Source organism: Balaenoptera physalus (assembly GCF_965194825.1).
Source record: "Balaenoptera physalus genome assembly, chromosome: 11".
NCBI lineage: Eukaryota > Metazoa > Chordata > Mammalia > Artiodactyla > Balaenopteridae > Balaenoptera > Balaenoptera physalus.
The window spans coordinates 13205796-13226268 of NC_138896.1; the positions used below are offsets into that span (position 1 = coordinate 13205796).

General features: G+C 44.7%; 1 protein-coding gene across 8 annotated transcripts in view; it reads right to left on the reverse strand.

Annotated features, from left to right (window-relative positions):
- The window catches only part of ATXN1 (ataxin 1), a 387507-nt gene that overhangs the window by 366197 nt on the left and 837 nt on the right, over positions 1-20473 (reverse strand). For 4 of the 8 annotated variants that reach the window (XR_014251303.1, XR_014251304.1, XR_014251305.1 and 1 more), the window contains exons 2-3: positions 20184-20333; positions 12098-12212 (exon numbers count right to left, since the gene is read on the reverse strand). The gene's annotated coding sequence lies outside the window, so the exon portion shown is untranslated. Of the gene's footprint in view, positions 1-12097; positions 12213-18903; positions 19066-20183; positions 20359-20473 lie in introns of those variants that run through there. The other 4 variants (XM_082415173.1, XM_082415174.1, XM_082415176.1 and 1 more) reach the window with 4 other exon arrangements.

A 20473-nucleotide genomic window follows, 5' to 3' on the forward strand; every position in this document is an offset into this window, starting at 1 on the left:
TTGGAGAAGGCTCAATACTCCTGGGTAAGACCCATGTTTCAAGGACACATGTAAAAATATTTTTTTTCATTTCACATTGCTTCTTACTCACATTGGCCTATTCTAATCTCTAGGATGACCAAAATGGATCTAAATCTTGCTGGGAGGGGAAAAAAACAAAGAAAGAAAGTAGTCTTCCCCCTTTTTTAGCATCTGTTTACACAGACTGTTAAAACAGTCCTGTTCATTTGGATGACTCTGAGATGGAAAAAAATATATAACCTGTTCCTTCTGAAGAGTAGAGAGCGGTACAAAGGGTTACAGAGGCTTCAGCAGAACAGGAAAAGCCAGAGTAAAACACCAAAATTTGGGCTTAGATGCTATCACTGTATTTCTTTCAAATGCAACAGAAAACAAGGTTTTATGGAAGAAGATTTCTAAATAAAAACTAGATAATCTTTTCTCCTGTCAACAAATAATAGACAACTTGTCTTATGGGCCTACAACCACTTACAAAAGGAACAAAACTGCTAATCTTATGAAAAGTGTCAGATCAGGCACCAGAGTCAGCAGCCAAAGGGAAACATTCTTTTCCCAGCTCCTTATAAAAAGCTTGTCTCCCCAAAAAAGCTACAACTTGGGGTCATACTTCTCAATGGTCTGGATTACAGCATGGAGCCTTGAAAAGGGGAAGAACAATCAAAACAAAATTCATCCAGAGTCCTTTCTGCCCCCAGTTGGAACTTGCCAGAACAGAGCAAGGTAGAAAGGGCTTCGGGGCGCTGCAGTGGACGATGGGCCCAGGCCTCAGTTCTAATGTCAGACCCTTTTCCATACCTGTCAGAATCTCCATCAGAAGCATGCAGACCCTCACATCAGTGATCACCAATGGACACCCTCTCCCTGGAAAAGGTATTTTCACTCACCACCAACAGGGCAACTTCTAGACGAACTCATGTGCAAGAGACAGGAGGTTGTCCCCGCCAACTCAAAGGGGCAGGGACACCACGGTCAGACCCCACCAGCCCCATTCCTCCTGGGTGGGGTCACGCAGAGGAGGGTTTCAGGGCTCCCTGGTCCATGGTGTGCTTTACCTCCACTTGACCAACCTTGCTTAAGACTCCAGAACTACTCTCTTCCAGATAAAATGATCTCCTTGGGAAAATTATCCCACCAAGAACTTTCACCTGAATCGGAGAGCAGGGTCACAAGAGCACGTAAGGGAGACTGATCAAAGCAGAGAACAGGTGTTAAGGAGGTGAACCTCAAATCCACTCATTCATCCCACAGGTTAGCGGTGTTTCTAAGAATCCTCTCACATCATCGAAATACAACAGGAATTTTTTCATTGCAAAGAAAGACAGTTTTAGACACTTTTTTCCTGTGTTGAAGCTCAATGATGATAGTGTTTGGTGTGGTTATAAGTGTAGTACTATAAAATTTAAATATCACTGAGCAAATCCAGCAATCTATTCCATATAGCTTTTGTTCCAGAAAATTCATCACTAGGCGTTTCTTCCTCCTGAGCAGAGCCCTCTTATAAATTTTGGCCACACCTTTATCACCCACCTTTGATGCACAAAGGTATTCAACAGATGCCACAGCTTTTTCCACCACTGTGGTCCACTAGGCCCCAGGGCTGGCTCCAGACCACAATCCTGTAAGTCATCGTCTATACAAAGAGATGGAATTGCATGCAATCTGCATCATACAAACCCACATTGTAGGGGAAATGCTTACATTTATTGCAGCCCTACTGGATGCCAAATGCCAAGAATGGTTGGGGGTGGGGGTGGGGGAAACAGTCCTTGCTGTCCCTGCTGTCACTGAGCTGGGGAAAGAGGTGCAAAATGTTACAACCCCCCCCCCACCGCCGAGAAGAACAGCAGGGGGCTCTGGGAATCCCCGACAGGCAGCACATGACTAGTTCCTCGGCTGCCTGAGCAAAGGACTCTAAACCAAGATTCTAAGGATGCGGCAAAGTTAGCCACACAGATAGAGGTGGGTAGTTAGATGTCAAGGAAGGGGAACAGCACAACTAAAAGCTGGAACATAATAAGAAAGGACAGGGCACTTCGAAGGAGGAAATGCTAAATGACTGAAGCAAAGAAGGGGCAACAGATGAGTGACAGTGCCGGGGAGATAAGCAAGGGACCCCAAAGCTGCTGGGCCAGGTTAAGGATTCAGAACTTCAATGAAAAACCAAGGAGGTGAAACAGAGATGCAGACAGATGTCTAAGAGTAAGAAATGTTCATTTTGGCCTCAGAGAGGAAAACGGGTTGGACCAGAACAAGTGCCCATTGAGAAAGGCCACTGAGGAGGGACAGCACACCCTAAACCACTGCAACCCAGCGGGGCCACCGGTCCCAGTTCAGGCCTGGAGACCAGACTCCCCCAGAGCTCCATACCCGGGAAACTGCTCCCGCCCTCCTGCCCGCAGAGCTCTCTCCAGGGAAGAGCTACAGTAGCAACGGAAGCCGGGCAGCAGTGGGCCCCTCAGTCTAACCTGCATGAAAATCAAACCCGCGAAGCCTCACTCCTCAGCAGGTGGCCTGTCGGACTAAGTGAGCGGAAGGTGTGAAGAGCCCAACCCAGGATCCTCGAAGAAGGGTTCAACCTCGCCAAGCCTGGAACTCCTGACTGATCTCTCCAGGCCCACGTGAGGGAGGCTGCCAGGCCTCCAGCACGGCCCCCACGGCAGGGCTCCCCGAGAGAAACGGGGGTCAGCAACACAGGGCGGAGAGCCCCAAAGGTGGGCAGAGGAGACGAGACATCTAGGAGACTGGCCCAGGATGGATCAAGGTCAAGGAGTGCGGAGCAGGTGGGAAGGAAAGTAGAAAGGGGCCCTCGGCAGTAGAAAAGCACTAGGGTTTCAACAGGGAGCGGTTCCCTGGTGTTCAACAGGGGAGCGGTGAGCAGTTGAGAATGAGAAGTATTCCAGCCAAGCCGAGCCGCTGGCCGGCCGGGTGCAGAATGTGAGCTGCAGTCATCTCCCTTCTTCCTTCCAGGCTGGCCCTGGGTATGATCACAGAAGAAAAGAGACATCATCGAAAATCTTGGACTTTCATACAACAAAAAGTCAGAGAATCCAAATAAAAAACAATCAGACTGGGGAAACAGCTGCAGTACATATGACTTTAAGAAAGATCAATTTCTAGAGCACACAAAGAGCTCATAGGCACAGATGAGAAATTATCAAGACTCCCGCTTGCTAATTGTATAAAAGAAAATCAGTAAGTAAACACAGATGGAAATGTTCTGCGACTGAGAGGGATCAAAGGAATGCAAATTTTAAAACCAAGAAGCCTATTAAATTAGCCAAAAAAGAATAAGTCCCACAATTAATCAGGTTGAAGCAAGACATAGTCATATATCATCAGTAACAATGTAAATGTTGTCTTTTAGAAAGCAGTTCAGAGCAAGGCCCCTCCATCTAGGAATAAGCCTTCTGATGTGATTGTATCCTAAGAAAATACTTAAGTGTACAAAGATAATCACTGCAGTTTTATAATAGTAAACAATTAGAACCAACTCGAATGTCCACAAATAATACAAAACCTAAATTAAGAGAAAACAACTTGATGGTATATTATATAATCCTTGCAAAGGATAACTGTACAGTCTAGGTTGCAAATCAGAATGTTTATGCTAAATGGAAAAAGCAAAAGTGAAAATATATGTTAAATTGTCAAGAACTAAAACACAACACCTAATAGTGACTTATGGACTGGGATGGTGGAATCAAAGGGAACTTTTGCTTTCATTGGTTTTCTCTTATTGTAGTAAAGAATAGACAAAGATGTTTAAAATGTAATATTTCTATCCATTGCACAGCAACTAACACCCTCTTCTGTGGAGCAGGTCGACCTTCAGTAGAACATCACACCCAGAACAGGGAAGGCGGTCCAGGCTCTCCCAAGTTTCAGTGGTCCGTCTGGAATTCAAACCTGCCCACAAAGGGCTGTGAAGGGCTCCTCCTACGCTGAGTACCCCCAAAGATACAACTCTTTCCTTAGTTCTTGTTTTTTTTTTTTTCCAGCCCTTAAATTCTATACTTTCCTCTCCTTTCTTTTCTTTAAATTATGTACTGAGATCCTACCACAGGCAATATGCAGTGAATGCTCATTTGATCCTTCCAGCAATCCTGTAAGATAGACCTTGTCATCATCCCCATTTTACAGATGAGAAAACTGAGGATCACAGATTTAAGAAATGTGGCCTGGGACACACAACTAAGGAGCCAGGGCCAGAATTCAAACCTTAACCTCCCTGTCTTCAAAGCCCTCACTTTTAACACCCCTATTGCCTCCTCCCTTCCTCTCTGCCTATGAAACAAACAAAACAACAAAACGAAACACGCTTAAAGGTCACCTCTTCTATTTGCACTGGCTGCCGAAAAACACTACTCAATGAGTCAAGAGACATCAGTATGAACGGTTTACAAAGGAACCAAAAGGACAAAGTAATGCTATGCACACCAACTGGGAAAGTTGATGCGGAAGAAAAAAGGAATTACCTCGAGCCTCAAATCTGCACCTGCAGGTAAAACCAAACGACATCCAAAGGATTTCTACTTGTAAATTAAAAGCAGAATGTGACCCTTGATGCTACTGCAAAGAGCAGAGCTTCTGCACTCTCCTTACAAAAAATTATTCCATAATTAGCAGAAAGATTCCTTCCAGTGATAACACAGCCACTCCAGAAATGGATGTTGTTTGGGGCATGGTAGCAAGAAGAGGAAAAAGGAGCCGAGGAAGCGGTAAGGTACGGAACTAATAGAGATGGGGTGATAAATGATTTTAGGCACCCCTGATGACTTACTTTATAAATAATGACACAATAATAGCTGAAAATGTAAATTCTAATTAAATACAAAACCGAACAAAGTCAAACAACAGCAAATGATGTTTGACAGAGCAAAGGTCTCTGGGGGAGGGTGGGGGGAACCGAGAGGAAGAATTACAATAAAATCTATTCACGGAACTGTGCCGTGTTAGAGATAGAAGAGGCCCGAGTGATCACTTCTTTCACCCGCTTTCTTTCCTGTAAATGGAGAAACTGAGGCCCAGCAAGGTAGAGCGGGTGGTCCACCTCACCTTGCAGCAAGGCAGTTAAAAGAAACTCGGTCTCCCCAAAACCCGCCCAACAGCTTTCTACCACACCCCACTCACGCTGTGGTGTCCTGGAAAGCTACTCCATTTGAAATCTTATTTTGAAAAAAAGGATTAAACATTCTATGAATATTAAATTCCTTTTTAATAATTTTCGAATGCACAGGGGCACACTGAAAAAAAGAAGCCTGGTTTTGATTTCTTTTGGAAAATTGCACACCGCTCAGTGTTTAACCTCGTATTGAGTGAAATATTAACAGGCCATATAATGGTTTCAGTGTTCCTTCAGTAAAGCTAAACAGAATTCGAAAAACATATCCCCCAGGCCTACAGTGGAGTTTCTGGAGCACACATTAAACTCAACGCTCCGCTCAACAAGCCCGTCACTGTTAAGTAACTCATCAGAAAATAAAGAGGGAATTACCAAAGGGGAATTGCCAAGCAATTAGTTCTCTGAAGCAGATGACATACAACTGCTGCAAGGGAGGAGCTTCCCCGTTAGTCATATGTCAGAGTCAGAGCCTCCTAATCTGTAAATAAAATGCATCACATATGATCACAGCTCGGATGAAGGCTGGGGCTGCCATCCACGTGTGCACAGAGGGTAAATCCCAAATCCTCCTGTTCTGTGTGTCTATAAAGCAAGATTTGCCTCTGAAGACATTTCTTTAAAAAACATCCTTGGTAATTTTCTTTCTTTTATGGAAGTATAATTGACCTACAACACTCTGTTAGATCCAAGGGCACAACAGAGTGATTTGATGGTTCTACACGTTACAAAATGATCATCACTTACATTCTTCAACTGTAAGAAAGAAACTCTTAGTTCTCCCTGGGCAGCCTACGAGAAAAGTGATCTTTCTTCTCTATCCTTTTGACATGAGTTGGTCAAGACTCATCACTGGTCCAGTGAAGGTGAGAAAATGAGCCTGGGAGGGGCAGAGACCAGGGGTGAAGGGACAGGAGGAGCAGAGGTGAGGGGGGGAAGGAGGGGAGGGGATACAAGCTCTGAGCTTCCCGATGGCCTCCCTGACTTAAGTGTGACCTCCTTTCACCCCATGTTTTGTTCTTTGAGTTGGATTGGGTGCCACCCACCATCTATCAAACTGCAGAGAGAAATAGTTCCTATCTGCCAAACCTTGCAAACTGAGCACTGACCCAGTAAAACGCTTTCAAGAGTCAAAAGTTCATCACCTCGCTTTCAAGAGTCAAAAGTTCATCACTGGACACCAAACATTTGGAGCCCAACTTAAGCCAATCCCCTGAAACACAGATAAGCATATGCCATGGTCATCATTTTCTTCAATTAATAATTATTGAAAGTACGTAGGAATCTCAGGGAGGAGGACAAAGAGTGAAAGAAAGGGAAACAACACAGCAAAGACAGCCTGTATGTGACCCTGAACAGACAGGCACGCCTGGAAAAGGAGGGCTCATCGTCCATGAACCTCCTCTGATCCTGACCTCCGAGAGCCGGCCGCACCTCTGCTGTGGGTCCTTAAATACTACTCCTGGGCACACCTTGCCTTACAGAAGGAGCTGAGGGCTTGAGAGACAATGCATGGCAGCAGTTAAGAATACAGACTGGGGGATTCCCTGATGGCACAGTGGTTAAGAATCCGCATGTCAATGCAGGGGACACGGGTTCGAGCCTTGGTCCGGGAAGATCCCACATGCCGCAGAGTAACTAAGCCTGCGAGCCACAACTACTGAAGCCAGTGCACCTACAGCCCGCGCTCCGCAACAAGAGAAGCCACCACAATGAGAAGCCCGTGCACCGCAACGAAGAGTAGCCCCCGCTCGCCGCAACTAGAGAAAGCCCACGCGCAGCAATGAAGAGCCAACGCAGCCAAAAATAAATAAATAAAATTTTTTAAAAGGGGGGGGGGCTTCCCTGGTGGCGCAGTGGTTAAGAATCCGCCTGCCAATGCCGGGAACACGGCTTTGAGCCCTGGTCCAGGAAGATTCCACGTGCCACGGAGCAACTAAGCCCGTGTGCCACAACTACTGAAGCCCGCGTGCCACAACTACTGAGCCCACGTGCCACAACTACTGAAGCCTGCACGCCTAGAGCCCGTGCTCCGCAACAAGAGAAGCCACCACAATGAGAAGCCCGCGCACCGCAACGAAGAGTAGCCCCCGCTCGCCGCAACTAGAGAAAGCCCGCGCACAGCAATGCAGACCCAATGCAGCCAAAAATAAAAAATAAATAAATTAAATAAATTAAAAAAAAAAAAAAAAAAGAATACAGGCTGGGGTCCCAGCATGACTCTACCACTTAACAGCTGAGCAGTCTTGGGCAAGTGATTTAACCTCTCTGTGCTTCAGTTTCCTCACCTGTGAAATGCAGATAATAGCAGTGCCTACCCCAAAGGATTGCAGTGAGGATTAAAAGAGTTAATACACAGAAAGTGTGGACTATTGATCATCTGATCATCTCCATATTTCCTTTAGGGTCTTGTTGGCATAATGCCTCTCACATATTATATGCTCATTGAATCTTTGCAGACAGCACGGTCTGCCCCCTGGAGTTGTTGAGTTGTTTTCTCCATTCCTGTCACTCCTGTCCTAACCTTCTTGTCTTTTATGAAAGGTAGGTAAGTCACAGACTCATTCTGGGCCATTTAGGGGCCTACAGACAGCCCATCGAAATAACTCAGGTTAAAAAAAATCTTAAATAATCCTCAAATATTCCTTCATTATATTAAGACTGACTCCCCAATAATAGCAATATAACCAGATAATGTCCAGCTTTCTCCTTCACTTTGAGCTATGCAGTCTTTCTCCCCAGAGCCGAGGCTCACTAACTCTACATTTTCTATAAAGTATAAATGAAAAGCCAAATTGTCCAGAAAGCTGTGACTAGTAGCTGGAAATATATATATATGTATATATATACACACACATATACACACAAACACACACACACTCAAATAACATTTAGGAGTCCACACTAAAGTTATGGAACACGCCCATATTAATGTGATTTATCAAAGTACAATAAATGAATTGCCACAAATGAACAATTGCTCCAGAGTCAAGTAGGTGGCACAATGTGATTTACGCATATCACATGAGATAAATAAATCCACGGTGGAAAAGATCAAAGGCAAAGCTGGGGGCTTCCCTGGTAGCGCAGTGGTTGAGAATCTGCCTGCCAATGCAGGGGACACAGGTTCGAGCCCTGGTCTGGGAAGATCCCACATGCCACGGAGCAACTGGGCCCGTGAGCCACAATTACTGAGCCTGCGCGTCTGGAGCCTGTGCTCCGCAACAAGAGAGGCCGCGATGGTGAGAGGCCCGCGCACCGCGATGAAGAGTGGTCCCCATTTGCCGCAACTAGAGAAAGCCCTCGCACAGAAACGAAGACTCAACACAGTCATAAATAAATAAATAAAAGAACGTGAATTTCTTAAAAAAAAAAAAAAAAGGCAAAGCTGGAATCGTTGTCAGTGTGTCCAGGGCTTCACTGAAAATCTTCTTAATAAAACTGTTTAGAGGAAAATAGAGGGATCATTTGTTTAAATGAAAAGAGATACTGCATGCGCTGAATTTCAAAAGCAGCATTCATTTTCATACACACACGTTAGATCTGGCTAAAATTAGCTCAAGTTTCTATTTTTTTAAAGGTCTTAAAGAATAAAGGTTTCAATAAGATTTCATTGAGCTAAAGCTCAGCCCTGAGTTTCCAAGGTGCCTGAGTGTCTAGGGAAGACGCCCCCCCCATTACCCACCCCGTGCATCATCCCAATTTCTCCATCCTCCCTCCCTTCACCCCAGGTCTTAAACAGGAAACATACAAAGGCTGTGCCACAGCAATGCTCCATTTCTGCTGCCTCCACTGTCTCTTACTTCCCTCTACATATTCCACTCTGGCTGACGTCATCACTGAAATATACTCATCCCGCCTGCCTGTCAAACTTCCTGCCAGGCACAAGAACCCAAAGCCCAATCTCGAAGATCACTTTCATGCCAACGGCTCCTCCAAATTTATCTCCAGACCAGATCTCTCAGTAATTTTATTCCCACAATCTACTGTCTGCCGGACTCCAGCAACTCAGATGTCCACCAGCACCTGGGCTTCTGCCACGATGGCCTCATCAATTACATACCATGCACTTGCTTGTTATGGCCCTGGCACTGAAACAGTCATCCTCACACTCTATCCATCTCTTCCCACAGAAATGCTAACCAGTCTTCAGAGTTCAACTCAAGTTGTCCCTCCTCCTCCAAGTCTTTCCCCATCATCCTACTCAGCATCATTCTCCTGAATTCCTTCTGTGTTAGAACCTGCCCCAGTAAGTACAACCCACCCCATTCTGCTTTGTATTAGTTATTTCAGAGCATTTCTTCTTCCCCCTACTTGACCACGAAGAATATAACCTCCTCCTAGTAGCTCTTACTCACTCTGTGCAGTAGTAAAAAAAAAAAATACACAGTGAATAAATGAATGAATCATTTCTTTACATAGACCGTGCCTGTAAATGAGGTAGGTCATAAACTGCTATAGCTGTATTGTATTAATAAAATAGCTAGAACCAGAAATAACTGTAATCTAGGTTTTATTTTTCTTAAAAAAGAAAAAACCTTAATGAGTATAACAGAGTACAACATGAATGATACTGTTTCCTTGCTTACATTTAGCCATCAATTGTGAGGACTGTAATGAGGCCATTATTTATGCAAAACATTTAGCTAATGCTTATAAGCTTCCTTTAAATGCGATCCTAGGAAATGTCAGCTGCTTAAAACTCAAGGTGACTCTGCACTGCTTTGTCAGTAATATGAGTATTCCTATGACACTTAATATACTGTACTATGTACTATAAAAACCTGGATCTCTTCTCAATAAGCTACACATACTGACCAAGAGATAGGACTGTTTGCTGCCCGTTTTTTTCACAATAAATTCTTGAGACATTCCTGTTTTAACACATGATTCTCTTTAAACACCACAGGTTAAAAAAAATTGCATATGTGTTAACCACATATGCAATTAAGCCACTTCCCCCAAAACTTCAAGGTGAGGATTTTCTGCCTAAAATGGATAATACCCCTAAGACAGAAATTAGCAATAAGACATCGCACCCCTTTCAACGGAGCTGACACTTGTAGGCCTTATGAGACTTAACTCTGCACAGAATTCTAGAGTTGTTCTATCTCCTTTGAAAGACGCTTTCCCCAACCCACAGCCCATAAAATGTAAAGTACTCAGTTCCATATTTCACAAGGATAGAATGTGTATGATAACTTCCTCTCTCCCCTGCCTTGCCCCCCAGTAGGACTTTACTGACCCCCCTTTCTGAGGCACAGTACTTCCGGCATTCAGGTATGTGTGTGTTTTTACTCAGACCACAAGTGACGTCACTTATGCCTGCAACTCAGCAGTTCATCCTACAGTATAAAAACAATACATAGGCAACCTGCATCAGGAATCAAGGTAGACTAACACAAAGTTCAGAAAAATAAATAAAAGGCCCGTTGGCTTTGCAGGGCTGCAAATATCCACAATGTTGGTCCAAAGACCAAGGTACAGGGATATTTACTTATTCCGAGTCATGTATGGTTGAGAAGCAACCATAACCAAATAAGAACGTTACAATCACCCTGTCAAGACAAGTCACAGGTTCACAGTGACAGCACAGGTTCACGGATCATAAACCATATACCATGCCCAGTGTACAAATATTACGTCATTCCATCCTCACAGCAGCCCTAGAGAAACGGCTAATATTATCTCCATCTTACACAGAAGAAACTGAGGAACAGGAAGGTTACAGGGCTGCCCAAGTTCACAGTGGCAGCTCTAGATTTTAAATTCAGACAGGCTGGTTCCAGAGCCCTGCGCTCTTATCTCAAATACCATGGAATTTATATGGAAGTTAAAAACTGGATCTTAGAAGCCCGGGGTTGGCGGGGGGGGGTGGCGGTTCTTTATTTAAAGAAATCTACTGAATCAGTTTCAAAATGAACATTTTGATAAAGCAAGTATTCACCTCTTAAACATCAGCTGAAAATCCAGAGTTTTGTATGTGAGGTTTGGTAAAAGTGGACTGTGCATCTCACCAAGGAAGGAAATCCAACATGACTCAGGAAGAGCTGCCCAGAGACCACCTGATCCAGCCTTTGCCAAAGCTGTGGAACATCAGTATGACTCCAAGAGACCATTAAGGTTCATTTTGATTCAGTAGATCTAAGGTGGAGCCCCTATTCTATTTTTTTTAACCTCTCCCGGTGATTCTGGTGCCCAGCCAGGCTCAGGAACCTCTGAACTAGTCTATTTCCACAGCTTGGAGCAGGACTACTCCCAAGGCAAACAGAGAGAAGGGATCTATTTCACAATCTCCTCCGGTTGCGAATACCAGTGTTCCCAAGCCCTTATTGCCCCAACTTCTAACTAACTTCCATGGTCTCCTGATTTCATGTAGGCACTCTCCTCTTGTCTTCCCTTTAACAGAGAACCATGAGTCATCAACCTTACATCCACCCTGGGTCTGCATGACTCTCCAGATGAGAAAAATTTACTGTACATGAAGAAATCAGTAAGTTGTAAAATCCAAACAGGCACAGAGAAATTCGAGATCCAACAAATACGGGTTGCTACCAAACAAACGACCCCGTCTCCCTACACAAGGGTCATACTACCACAATAACCTAAAACGTGACTTAAGATAACCATTTGGTAGCAAAACATTCTCACCAGCTTGAAGTACAGGCGACAATTAAAATGATCAGGTTCCAGCCCAACACACACGATAATCGACCATCCACAAAGTCAGAGGTAGACTACTTCATAAACCAAATAAATCAAAAAGAGAAATACTCTAATCCGAGCTTTAAAGAAACCTCTCTTGGCGATTTCTCAATTTCCCACACAATACAGTTTGCAAAGAACAATTATCTTAAACAGTCTACAAAGTGCTAAAGTACGGCTAGTAGGCGATTGATTTTCCCAGGTCAGACTTTATCCTCAGATGGAAACTAGAGAGCATCGCAAAACTCTCACCTGATGGGTGACGCGCTTTCCTGCAGTGGCTGTGGAGGATGAGCCTGCTGTCCGAAGATGACAGACAAATCTGCAGCTTGAATGGACCACCCTGGTGATCTGCTGCACGATCCTCCTGCAATGGTCCAGGGGGTGCAGAAGAAGAAATCCAAAATGAGAAACAGAACGAACGGCTTTAAAACATAATTCCACCTGAAAGTGCCCATGCACTGAAATCTAAACTTTAAGAACATCAAATTTTGCATTGTTTTATGAGAATTACACAGCTACCACCAGCCAGCTCAAAAGGCAGGTCTGGTTTTATTCAACAGGGCTCAGAGGGAGGCCAACACACAGAAAGGTCATCCCTTCAATCAAATTAAGAGCTTGGTCTCCCCATTTGAGACAGCTACTGTCATTCTTTTCTCTAATGATTCTAGCCAATTTCCTCATAAATACATGCTGGTAATCACAGGACTATCAGGTGAAAATGGGCATGGACTGAATAGTAATTGAGCCAGAGTCTAACTTTCACGAGGCATATCTTACTATCAACATGCAACTTTGAGGCACAATCATGAAACAGAGCAGTTATTAGCATACCAGTCTAATGGGATAGAAGAAAGAATCAAATGCAGAAAAAAAAATTTTTAAGTATGCATATACTCACTAGACTTTTTTTTCCACTAAACTTTAAATGATTTAATTACTGAATGTATGTCTACTTGATTTTTATTCTGCCACAATATCTTGAGCATGTTTAAGTAAAAATTACCCACTGTATGATGAATGAGTGAATGCGTGAATGGATGAATGAAAGAGAGAATGAATGAATCTTCCATATACCTTTCCATCAGGGAGCTTGGTGCTTGTAGTAGGTTTTGTGAGGTAAAGACCTATGCATAGAAATGGAAGAAGTTGAGGGCTCGATCTGCTAACATAGTTTCCAGCACTATCTATTTAAATCATGTTTTTAAATACTGGTAGTTCCCAACTCTCCACATTAAATAAAATCAGTAGCACAGTTATTATAAACTAATCCCCAAACTAGTCATTGCTGGACTGATTTTTTTCAGCCTTTGATTCCTGGAGCTGATCTGCATATTTGTTTAGGCTGGTTTTAAATTTAGTTTGGGTTTCCTAAGCCCACGCCAGGTAACAGTAGGAAGGAGAAGGCCCAGGATTATATTGGGTGTCAGAAAAAAAAACTATTCTGGAGCTATGAATATGATCTCCAATGTGAATAATCTGTAAACAGGTAAGTGAGCCAATTATCCTTGGGTACATGGCAACAGATCTCATGATTATTTTCATCCATACACACTCACTATTTTTAAGAGCACAGCCCAGCTGGAAAGGAAAATAATTTCGATTGCTTTCCAACACTTTGCAAAGTAATGAATAATAGCCAAAGTATTCTTACTTCTAGCTAATCCATTCACCAAGTATTTATTTAAGCATCTACTGCATGCCTGGGACTGATATGCAGAAGAAGGAAGTTTTCTAGGCCTTGATTTCCCCACATGTAATCAGTAAGTATAGACAGAGAAAGAAGCAAGCTGTTCTAGACTATAACGTCTCTGAAGTCCTTGGAAGACACTGTCCTTCACTAAGAAGCTTGTTGAGTTACAAATATAAATAGTGGCCAAGTTAAATAGAAGCTTACAATATTCTATTTATTCTTACACAGTACTTGTTTTAAGGGCCCGGGATGGGGTAGTAATCTTGATTTTATCTAGTAACATCTCAAATGAAGCATCAAAATACTTGATCATCATTTTCAAACAAGGTGCAGGTACCGGGGATTTGCAAAGTGCTTGCTCTATGAGCTAACAGTTGAGAGTGTTGGCTTGTGTATTGATGTATGTGCACACCATCCTATTTACCTATCACCTGGCAGATAAGCTTTTATAGAGTCCAAATTACAGTCTCCTTCTATTCTGCTGAAGTGCAGAGAACAGTCAAACATGATGCAAATGCTGTAAAATATTAATTTACTCTCACGTTGGTATGCCTACTTATTTCAAAAGCATTTGTGTTGCTACACCAGTTAGACTAACTCAAAGAGTTAACATAACTTGCTGTGTTCCACCGGAGGGAAGAAACACAAGGATAAAAGCAAGGCAGAGCGGACTCTGTATTGCAAAAACATACAAACAACATACCAGAAAATAGCCTATAGACTGTTTTATGTATCTGCTAAAAATGGAACCCTTAATATTTAAAAAGCACAGCAGGGCAACATAACACAATACTATTAATAGTGGAAGACAGAAAGATGGCCTAAGTAATACTGATGTGACAGTCAGTAAAGAGGTGATAATATATAAATAATATGGATACAGGATATAATATAAATACTTCGGGGAGAGTAGGCCAAAGCTAAGGGTGCAATAAAAGAAAATTTGCCATACGCGGTGACAGAAAAAATACATTTTCTTTGAATGTTAGAAGCATAAATGTTTACAGGTTAGCAGCTATGACAATGATCACTAAAAACTTCTGCTAAATAACTCATTCAAAACGTGTCCATTAAAGAGCACCTAAATAGAAAAAAAGGAGTTCCTCTTAGCCTGAATCCAAACACCATCATCAGGGGAACCTCTGCCCCCCGAAAGCCTCAAACTGTGATTACACTACAATGAATTTTCTGAAAAGTTAATTTTCAGGTTTAGGATACAATTTTTGCTTACGTTATTGCCATTACCATTGCATTTTCATTACTCCACAAATGGGATGCATTAAAAGCTATAAAAAAATCAATGAATCAGTTCTGCTCACATCAAATATGTCAAAGAGAATATAATGCTTGTTGCTTTTTTGTCTTTAATAGTTCTAAAATGTGTTTTAGTACATTTGAAATGGTAATAGGTAGTACACATACTTATAGTACATTGGCCTGAAAACTTCAGATTTATAAGGATTATAAAATATATTACTACACTGATAAAGACAAAGATACATAAATTATGAAACAGGAAAGAGATTTCTGAAAACTATTTCCACCAATAAAGATTAGTTACCTAAACCTTTTTATTACTCCTGCAATTTTAAGTATTTACATATTTTTAAAACCTTGATCCAATTACAACTCTTTCAGCCAACATCCGAAAATATTCTCCAACACTAGCATGGAGTATACTCATTATTATACCACCTCTTAAATTCTGAATGCGTATTTTATTAAACTGAATTGAATGAAATTAAAATTTGAACAGCATAATTGAGGACTACAAAATTCTTTAAAAAGGGGCAGTCCTGTGTGGAACACCCTAGAATAGAAATTATTATCTCTATTGGGATTTCTATGATTTCTTATTTTCAATGCTTTTCACAAAATAAGGAGAGCCTGCTTCTGATAAGCTTGGAAGTATGAGCAGAACTAAATCTGTTGTTTGAAGCAGTTAAGCTGCACATATCAAAAGATATAAAGCAATGGAAATCAAATCATGTCTCCCCTATAAAAATAATACTCTGCCTTGCTGTACTATGTCATCTTACACAAGTATTTAAGCTTTTCATAGTCTAAACTATGTGTTACTTGCAGACAACTATAAATGAAAGAATTAACATTCACTCCTACCTTCACTAAATTTCAGGCTTTTAGTAAAAACATGTTTATTGACTAACTTCTTATAGGAAACAAAATGAGCCAGTGTTACCATGCGTTAGTCATCAAAAACTGTCATTCAAGGTTAAGTGCAAACAGAAAATCCACTTGACATTTCAGAATGGAAAAAAAATAAAGGCACATTTATACAAAAGGAATGTGAATCAAACTCTGTAATGACAACAAAACCAGGAGTCACAGAAACATACTTATTGATATTTTAATAATCTCTTAAGGCTGGCCTTTCCCGGGACTCCCAGACAACTGAGTTAGGTCTGTTGAAACGTAAGGCCAGTTACAGACATTTCATGTATAATTTGATGACTAAAGAGTTGTCCTTGAATTCTTCTCCAAGAGTATAGGGCAATTCAGAGGCCGGAAAGCCTAGATATAATATTTCTAATGAAGTATCACTTCTGTTTACCAAACCCTCTTCAAACGAAATCCAGAAGGGAAAATATTGACTTTCACAGTTCCCAATCAAGCACATTTTTCATACTTATTTTAGGATGAATTTATTTGTACACTGAAAAATACATGTTCACGTTTGGCTGCAAGTGAAGCGATTTTCTGTACATTGTAAAAGGTAATCCAGGACCTCCAAGGTGTTGTGTAAAACTTAAACTTCTGCGCTTTATTTTATATCCTTGCCTCCCCCATCTATTTACCTCCTAGAAATAATGGCCCGTTTTAAACACAGCAACGCTTGATCTGAGCAGGTCACAATCACGTTACCAACTGCATAAACTCACAGAATGGTAGAAATTCATAAACCCCCTGTGAGGAGCACTGAGTAGCCCTCTCAATCTTAGCCCCAGAGGAAAAAAAAAGGATTTACCAATTTAGCTACGGGGCTGTAAAACTGTAAACTGACTGGCAGGGTCACAATGACATCAAGACGTCATTATTCTCAATTATTTTTTCTTTCAAATATCAAGAGTTATTAAAATACTCTCCCTTATTTGGATTGCCTGAGCAACACAGAGCTTCAGCAACCAAAGCTACTTTTCTTTCCTTTTTTGTTTCCGAACAGTGTTATTTTTCTTTGCTCAGCAGGCTTAATAAGGTGGTCCCCTAATGCAAACAGCAGAATGCTGCTCTCTAAATTATTAAATGCCCATGAAATTATATTCCCAAATAGAGTACAAGTTATTGTGCAAAAGCACCATACATTTCTACCAGCTATAGGCCTGCATCATCCCTTACCTGAGACAAAAACCTTTTAACCTACTACCACAAAGGTAAGGAATCATGGCCAAGAAATCCAAGTTAAGAATGAATACATTCAGAATGACTGCCTACTGTCAGTAGCATTTTTTTGCTATTATGACGGCCGTCCAGTTTTCAAATCTGACAATGGGGATATCCTTCTGGAATAAATTACTTCCGCTGAATAAATCCTTTAGAAAACCCAGTTGTGACTACTGGCAACTTGAGTTCTAAAGGATGACTTCTTCTGCACTTGAAAGGGTTAAGTGCCTGCAAGGCCAAAGGCACCAGACAGCCTGCAAAAGAAATGTTGCTTTAGTCAGCTCTGAAAGGTTTCTAACAAGTACCAAATACTTGTTGATCTGTTCACAATAAACACCAGCAGGACGGTCAGGCTCCTCTCACTGTCTGGGGAGATGCATTTACATACTGCACCCAGTAAGCACAGCTTGTTGGTCTCCTTTATAAAAGTTGAGTAACTAGAAGCATCATTCAGTGTCTCCCGTCCAAAAATGACAGAAGATGCAGCTGAAATAGTAAAGTCTCTCTTCTGGCTGGGGCAGCACAAATACTGTGCATGAAACACTTGGGAGTAGTCCAGGCACAAGACAAACCCACCTGAATGGACGGAGAAACACTGTCTGTTGCCATGGCAGCCTGATCTAATTACATGAGTGATCAGAGCTGGAGTAAGTACACCGAAAACCTACACCCGCTGACAGGTATCTACGAGATGAGAAAGGCAGGCAGGCAGAAGGTTCAGGGGAGTCCTTCAACCTCTGCTTTATGTAGAAGGTGGCACTCAAGCCCGGTTATCTGTGGAGCTGCTAAAATATTGACTGATGCAGGCACAGAGGGCAATCAGAGGAGATTAAATGCCAAAGCATTAACCGTTATGGTGCAGTCCCTTTCCAAGAGTTCATTTGCAGGATTTTCTCATCCTTCTCTCTGGTGGTTTCTTCAGGCAAACACTGCATTACAAAAAAAGCTTTAGTGTCAAACTACCTTCACCCACCAAATAAACCACCCGGTGGGCTTAAGACAGGGGCTTCTAGGAACTGCAGGGCTCCTCAGAAACCCAAATGAAATAGCTTAGCTAACACTGTCGAAAAAGTAACTAGCTGTGCCTAAAAATAACCATCAAGTAACTACCCACTGCTGTGAGCGCTATGTAACGATGATGTTTAAATATTAAGAACAGCCTGCATTATAAAACACAAATGTCAATGAGATGTGACTACAAGATTGGCAAAGAACTTATTTGCATACACACATTCCCGTGCATGCACCAGGATGTGCACGGAGTATGCCACTCTAAGCCATTAATTTTTATTCTGTGGGTTTAATAGGGTCTTCTCATTTTGCTAATTGTATCCTGTGGATCTCACAGGGAAACTAAGAATCTCTTCGGGGACAGAACCAGTTTGTAGGAGTCCCTACTGCACAGCATACGGTAAACAAAATAAAAATAGCTTGCCGTTCTCGTTAGCCACATCGCGCATTATATAACCAGCTTCCGACTGGCTTTTTTTTTTTCCCCCCCTTACTACTCTTCAGCAATTTCCCAATCTCCTGAAGTATTTATATTACCCTCTTATCTGTAGGATTATATACTAAGAAAGCAAAACAAAACAGAGCAGCCACGGGATTGAACCAAACCCCACAGTCCTTGGAAACTGATTTTTTTGTTTGTTTTCTGGCAGGATCTCCACCCCCATCCTACTTCCACCTCCCGCTAAGGTTCTTGCTCAATCTGCCTCGAAAACCTGAATTGTTTCATCGCTTCCAGTCAGCCCCCTACGTGGTCTGAAATAAAATGAAAGCAGCAGCCGCGGAGTTCAGGAAGGCGGCCTGAAGGCGGGGGGGTGGCCGAGAAGGGGTCGGGGCGGTGCGGAGTCAGCCAAGTGGCCACAGAGGGGGCCCCCTCCCCACCGCGACGGCCTCGGCCGCCCCCTCCCCCGCGCGCGCGCGCGCACACACTCACAATCGCACGCACTCACTCACTCACACTCGCGCCGCGCTCCGCCACCGCCTCACCTCTTGCTCAGCCCGGCCGGCCCCCTGCCCCGCCCCGCCCCCTGCGGGACCGGCCTGCGCGCAGCGCTGGAACCACGTAGGAGGTGGCGGCTGCGGTCGCAGGAGTGGCGGAGCCTCCGGCCCGGCCCGGCCCAGAGTGAGCGAGCAGCGGGGCTCCAGGGCGCATCCCAGTCCCCGCAGCGCCTCCGCCGCCGCCACCTCCTCCTTCCCCTCCTCCCGGCTTCATTCACCCTCCCAGCAGCCGTACAGCCGTTCACTCCGGCGCGGGCAGGGCAGCGCCTGCCACGGCTCCTCGGCTCCGGCCGCGGGCGCTGGCGGGGGCGCCGGCCCGGGCTGGGGCGCTCGCGGGCTCCCGGCTCCGGGCCGCTGCGACGGCTGCACATGATCAGGAAGCTGCCTTACCAACAGGGCGGCGGCGGCGGCGGCGGCAGCTGCAGCCAGGGCCGCCACCGCCACTCCGGCCGCGCTCCCGGCACCGCACACCCGCTCCCCCAGCACCCACCCCTCAGCGTCCCCCGCTCTCCCACCGCTCTGCGGCCGGCCACGCGCGCGAAGTCCCGGCGCGGCCGCGGGCGCAGACCCTTCCCGGTCCGCAGCCGCACGCCCGGCCAGGCCGGCCTCCGCGGGGAGACCCCCCACCACGGGGCTCCGAGGCCAGGCGGCCCCCGCGGGCAAGCCCAGCCCTTCTCCAGACCCGCTCACTCTCGCCGCCCTCTTCGGGGAGAGGAGTGAGGAGGGGGCGGCGGGAGAAGGGGGCAGCGCGACCCCCGGCCTCCGCCTCCCCCTGCGCCACCTCCAGGGAGGAGGACATGGCTCTCCGCACTCGCGGCCGGACCGGCAGCCGCCGTAGCGGGGCGCCGCCGCCGCTCTCCCCGCCCGCCCGTGCCCCCAGCCCGGGCGCGCCCCCTCGCCTGGCGGGCGCCCACCCAGCCCCTGCAGCCCTCCTGCTAGTTGTCCCTGCTCCCAGAGCGGGGATGTCGGCCCGGGAAGCTGGAGCCGGGAAAGGGTGTATGTACATACACACACACAAACACACACCACACCACAACACAACGCGTCGATTTCCTTCGCTCCTCTTCCAGCTGTTTTCCGTGCCGCCGAATGGGGTTTGGGGTTTGTTTGCTGGTTGTTGCTTTTGCCCCTCTAGGGAGAGCGGGGGTAGGGGGGGGATCTCAATCTAAATCATGGGAGAAGGAGATGGGGGAGGGGGGAGAGAAAGAATCGGAGGAGAAAAAAAAAATAGCCACTTACTGTAAAGTGTAAATGGATCTGGGGTTGCGTGGGGAAGGGGGGGCAGAGGGAGAGAAACAGTGTCTTGCGGCTGCTGTAGCTCTGGCTGCTGCTCCACGGGGCTTGTTTTGGATCCCCCTGCAGTGAAACAGGTCCTGTACGGCTCCGCCACTGTAGTAGAAATGATGTCTGCGGTATACTCTGCTCTCTCCTCCTCCTCCTCCTCCTCCCCCCGCTCCTCTCCCCTCCCTCCTCCCTCCGCCCGCCCTCCCTCGCGCTCTCTCGCGCTCGCTCGCTAGCTCGCTCCAGTA